Source organism: Phoca vitulina, unplaced genomic scaffold (genome assembly GCF_004348235.1).
Source record: "Phoca vitulina isolate PV1807 unplaced genomic scaffold, GSC_HSeal_1.0 scaffold55, whole genome shotgun sequence".
Taxonomy (NCBI): Eukaryota; Metazoa; Chordata; class Mammalia; order Carnivora; family Phocidae; genus Phoca; species Phoca vitulina.
Window position 1 is genome coordinate 4,931,756 of NW_022589758.1, and position 6,000 is coordinate 4,937,755.

Here is a 6,000-nt window from a genome sequence, read left to right on the forward strand (position 1 = left end):
TACAATCAGAAGACCCAGGTCTTAATCCTTTCTTTGCCATCGTCTTCTCGGGGGTGACCTTGAGCAATTTCCTGCCAAATCAGCACTAACATTGTCAAATTCTATGAAAGGGACATGGATTTTCTTCTTGGAAAGCAACTTGGCATCATGTTCATACCTATTCACTCAGGAAAATACCCAGTTTGGGAGGGGGAGATGGTTACACACAAAGACGTACCTTGCTTTGTTATTTATAATAACAAAAAACAGGAAACAATCTACACGGCCAAGGTCAGGGGGTTCAATGTAGCAGGTAGAGTTAAGAGCACTGATTCCCGTGCCAGACTGGGTGCAAATCTCAGCTCAACCACTTGTCATGTGACCTTCGGCAAGTTACTTGAGGTCTCTGTGCCTCAACTTTCTCATCTATATGATGATAATAATGCCTACTTCATAGAGTCAGTTTGAGGTTCAAGTGGGGCGATTACATATATACTTAAAAACAGTGCTAGACATAATTAGTTATTATTATTATACAGCCATTAATAATAAAGTTGATGGGTGAAAAGGGGAGTTGTTTAATGAGTACAGAGTTTCAGTTTTGCAAGATGAAAAAGTTCTGGAGATCTTTTTCACAACAATGTGAATATATTTAGCATTACTGAATTGTGCACTTAAACATGGTTAAGATGATAAAAAATAAAACAAGTTAATGAAACGATTGTGATAATAGGGACAAACGTGTGTTATACTCTTGATTTAGAAAAGGATGCAAACGTACACATTGTATGAGCCAAAGAATGTGGAAAAATGCAGAGAAAAATACCGAGTTTCCCCCTCCCTTTTTGGTTTTGGGCCACCACGATTCCACCGCAGCCCCCAGGGTCCCAGACACCTTCCCTTCATTCCTCTTGTCAAAGATGAAAAAGGCCAATCTAAAAAGATAATAATGACCCCCCCCCCGAAAGTGTAATGAACTATAAGGAGGAACAAAAAGGAGCTAGAGAAACACTTAGTCATTTAGTCAGTATTTATTGGGTGTCTACAAGCCCGACATTTACTCTGTACCGTGTACAGATTCGTCATTACACAGAGGAAGGTCTATTCAACAAACCCTACTGCTGTATTAAAAAGTAAAGGACTATTTTACCCCTGCTCTGCATTTTAGAGTTTAATGAAAAATTAACCCTTTAATAATAATAATAATAATAATAATAAACCTGTAATAATTCAACTGCAGTCAAAGCGCTTTTTCATTGCCATATTTCAGTTGGAGGCTTTGGGGCCAGGTGGTCTTGCTTCCTAGGAACTCCGGATTTTCCCAGGCCGCCTTGGCCCCGGGCGGGGACGTCCTCGGGACTATGACACGACCAGGCACCCACCTCTGCTGTTGCTGATGGGAGGAGAGGGTATTTGTCATTATGCTTCTGCAATAAAAACATATCCCCCCCCCCCCAAAAAAAAATTAAAAATTAAGAAAAAAAATTTAAATGTCCCCAAATAGAAAAGTAAAACAAATATTATTTTTAAAGGAGTAAGAAAAGAACTTTGTCTTGCTTTCCGGTTTTTTTTTGCCTGTGCACTCAAATGTTAAAAGTGGAAGAGAAAAGGAAGTCCGCACCCGTGGTTCCACTGGGGCTCGAACCCAGGACCTTCTGCGTGTAAAGCAGACGTGATAACCACTACACTATGGAACCTCCGCGTTACAAAATCGCCATCATTAGCTTATTCATAGTCTCACATCCGAAACAGCGCCTCCGCTCAAAACCCGCCTCTCGGCCGTAGCTCCACCTCCGCCGTGGCCCCGCCCCCCCTGCAAGGTAGGGTGTTCGCGGCCAAGTCCCCGGCTCCGCCCGTGGCGTTTGGGCTGCTCGCGTAACCTGCCCGCCACGTTCGTCACCCCTGTGACCAGGGCGAGGCCAGGGCTGGGGTTACCCTCCTGAGAGCCGCCCCGCTAATCACCCGTCCCAAACTTTCTGGCCGCGCGAGGCCGGCGGGACCCGCCCAGAGGGCGGGCGGAAGCGGACCGTGCCGCGGCCACGACCGCTCTAGGCAGCTTCCCTCGGCTGGCGAGGGAGCCGCGCTTTCCCGCTTTATCCCTGGGCCCCCTGAGCCGCTGCCGGCAGCACTGGGGGGCTTGAGTCCGGAGCGGGGCGGACAGGAGCGCCACTTGGGGCCAAAGATTCAGGCGGCGCGGGGTTTGGGTGTGGGCTGGGGGCCACTGTCATTTTGGCATTTCTGTTGCCAGGGTTGGAAGAGGCCGCTGGTTAGTGGGCCCCCTGCCCGAGGGTGTAGGCTCCTAAAGCTCCCCTGACATTTTCACCGCGTTCGTCCTCTCCCGAACCCCCCACCCCCGCCCACGGGGGCTGAAAGTCGCAGGACTTTTGATGGCCCCTATGTGTCTGGGCTGGGGTGGGGATGGGAGGGCCGGTGTAGACGGGCCACCCCTTTACGGCTGGGGGTGATGAAGCGGGACCCGCCGCAAGAGTTGAGGGGCCCAGTGCAAAATGAAAATGCCAGGTTCCTTGTGCACGAGTTATTAGGAACTCCAAAACGGTGAAAAGCAGAGCATTAAACCCAGCGCCGGCCCCTGCGAGCCCACAGGTCGTGGCCCGTGAACCTGTCGCTGTGCTTCCGGGACTGTGGGCCCCGATCAGATGCTGGAACCCTCCATTACGAAGGGCTCCTGTGTGGTCTCGCTTTTTAGTTTTCATTGTCAGTGCCGTTTGCCCTCCCCAGTGCCTTTGGATGGATCTTCGTCACCGTCCTAGGATTGCTCACCATCCTCAAGCTTGAAAACCCACTGAAGATCAGGCATCTTTAAGTGCTGAGTTGAACATGGCTGTAGGCTGGGGCTGTCTTTTTCCCTGGCGTCTTCCTCTGAAGCTGGCAGAATGATGGAGAGATGGTACTGATTGTATGAAAGCAACCCCTTCAGCCAATCCCTGTCTTCCTGGGAAGACCCCTGGAAGAAACAGGTGGGTGGAAGGCACACTAATCTGGGGGGCATAATCTGGATTCTAGCCCTGCCCTGGTTGCTCATTAGCTATGTGCTCTTCAGTTCACCTCCCAAGCCTCAGTGTCCTCCTTTGTGAAATGCGTGGGTTGGACTAGATACCCCCACTTCCCCTCTGGGTCTAAATGTTATCCCTCCTTTCCGGGTGGGCAAATGAAGGCAGTCACCTGCCATGTATGTTTTCCACAGGAATAGAGGCAGGCCTGCAGCTAGGGCTTGGGTTCTCTACTGCCAGGCTTCCTACCTCCTACTGAGCTCCCTGGAATATTCATCATGGGGCCCGTTGCAGAATGCCTTTTTGTTGATGCCTTTCTCCAGGCCTCTTGAGCACTTAATGCAGATGACCACGAGTGGATAGCCACCAGCAGGAGGATGGATTCATGAAAGCTCAACGTTTCCTGCTAATCCATGAACCGTAATGACTCCCAGGATGCCCTATGATAAGTATATCCCACCTGTTTCCAAACCTCTGTCAGTGCAGAACAAGGCTGCCGCGAATTAGGCCTGAAATTACACTCACAGCTGTGTTTTGGTTTTTCTCTAGGGAATGCTTTGCTGGTCTTCCAGCTTTCTGTCTGCCCTTGCTCTAGAGGATGGGTTCTCCGAGTGCAAGCTTTGGCCAAGTTCCCACACATACTCCATGTAGAAAAGAAGCTGGTGCCCCCTCTGCGGCATGCCACGTAGGTTTCTGCCTTTAGTGAAAAACTCTTGTGCCTTTTTTCCATTCGGACAAGGAGGGAGACTTTTGTTCCACTTTCCTGCTGCCCTCAAAGTGTAGGCACAATCTCTATTGTTAGTAAAGTACAAGATGGTTTACAAAGCACTTTCACATACACTCCTATGAGGTGGCCGTGCTAAGTATGACTATCTTCATTTTTCGGCTGAGGAAGTTAAAGCCGACGAGTCTGAATGCCTTGCCTGAGACCATTCTGCTTATACTCAGTCTTCTGATACCTAAGTGATTTCAGGAGGCCCATGTCCGCAAAGGCTACATGTTGTTCCCATAAGAGTGCCCTTGGTTTCTTGTAATATTTCATAATGCGCTCAGGGAGGAAATGGATACCTTTTATTTTTTCCTTTGTAATTTTAATCCTTTTTTTTTTTTAAGATTTATTTATTTGAGAGAGAGAGAGAATCTTGAGCCGACTCCCTGCAGAGCGTGGAGCCTAAAGCAGCGCTTGATTCCATGACCCTCAGAGGGTGACCGGAACACGGGGCTGGATCCCAAGACCCTGAGATCATGATGTGAGCCGACACCAAGAGTCAGGCGCTCAACCAGCTGAGCTACCCAGGTGTCCCTCCTTTGTAATTTTAAGATGAAGTCCTCAAAAGCAGGAAACAAAAGCCTGCCCAGAAACAACCGTTGGTGACTTTGACCTTGGAAGCGTCAGCATCATGGATAGCCTTTCAGATGGCCACAGTTTTGCCTGGTACTTCAGGCAGTTCAGTCAGATGTGTGAGGCCTGCCCCCCGCCCCCAGGTATGCCCATAAGCATCTGAACAACTGTAAGTCAAATCCACCAACAAACTAGTAAATAAGGACTAGAAGTCACTTCAAACTTTTGAGTCCCCTGATTTCTCGGGTGTTTGGTGTGGCTTCCCTAGCGGATGGCTTCACTGATGGAGAGCAACTCAACCAGGGAAACCATGGCCCCAAACACTGAGCTGACTTAGGAAGCTCCGTTTATCTGGTTACATTTAGAAATGGTTATACTCTGTCTTTCAGTATCGTGCTCCAGTATTTACTAAGACAACGTCATTACCTTAGTATGTCAGCTCACCTTAATTTCCACCCTTTTGCAGCTCATCATGTTCAAAACATTTGAAAGTAGCCTATTGGAATGGATATTTGATGTTTGTTGCTCTTTGCCCACCTACCTTTTCATAGTCATCTACATCTCTCTGTCTTCTTACCCGGCTCAACTTCTGTGGTCATTTTTATCGCTCGTGCGCCCTTTTGTTGCTTGTACTTGTTGGCAAAACCACAGTCTGTGAAGTCCAGCTCTCTCCATACTCTGCCCTTGTATATGGCCCCAAGAGGAACACGTATCCAGGTCAACGGATTTCACACTAAATTCTTGACTACTTACCTCAAGTGAACGCTTAATGTAGCCTAGAATCGCGTCTACTTCCCCGTCCATTCATTCTCCTCTTCTCCTAAAGGACAGTTTCATATCTTCTCTCCCTGAACTTCCTGTACCTCCTTCCCAGCCTCACAGCTGATGAACCTGCTTCTTTTTTCAATAAAGAGATGGAAGCAATGAGAAGAGAACTTCCACAAGTCCCCACCACCTCTGCCCACCCACCGGTGTCTGTGCCATCAGAGATCTCAACCAGGCCTCTTCCTGTAGATCAGGGCTTCTCAGCAGCTGTGTTGACACTTGGGACCGAGTAACTCTTGGTCGTGGGGGTCGTTCTGTGCATGGTGGGATGCCTCACAGCATCCCCGGCCTCTACCCACTCGATGCCCCTAGCACCCCTCCCCCCAGTTGTGACCACCCAAAATGTCCCCTGGTGGGGGGCGAAATCTTGGGGGCCACTTGGTAATGTGTGCAGACACTTTCGGTGGTCACAGCATGGGTGCAGGGGCTGGTGTGTTGCTGACTTCTGGGGGGTAGGGACCGGGGATGCTGTGAAACATCCTGCCAAGCACACAACAGGCCCCCACGGCAAGGCTTACCCGGTCCCGGATGTCTGTAGTGCTGTCGCCGAGAGAGCCGGTCCTAGGTGAACTGTCTGCATTCCTCTCAAAATCCAGCCCGCCACCTGCTCTTGCCTCCTCCTGGAAATCACTCCAGCAAGTCCCCTTTCTCCTACATCATTATTTACCTTCTCTGTCCTCTCCTTCGGATGAGCCTACGAGCAACGCTGCAATCTCTCTCAGCATTAAAAAGAGCTCTTGAGGGGCGCCTGGGTGGCTCAGTCTGCCTTCGGCTCAGGTCGTGATCCCTGGGATCGAGCCCCGCGTCGGGCTCCCTGCTCAGCGGGGAGCCTGCTTCTCCCTC

At 49.8% G+C, this 6,000-nt stretch overlaps 1 non-coding gene across 1 annotated transcript; it reads right to left on the reverse strand.

The window, feature by feature from the left end:
• Positions 1 to 1,603: 1,603 nt before the first annotated feature.
• Positions 1,604 to 1,676, reverse strand: TRNAV-UAC. The gene has a single exon. It is a non-coding gene; the product is annotated as a tRNA-Val (tRNA).
• Positions 1,677 to 6,000: the final 4,324 nt, after the last annotated feature.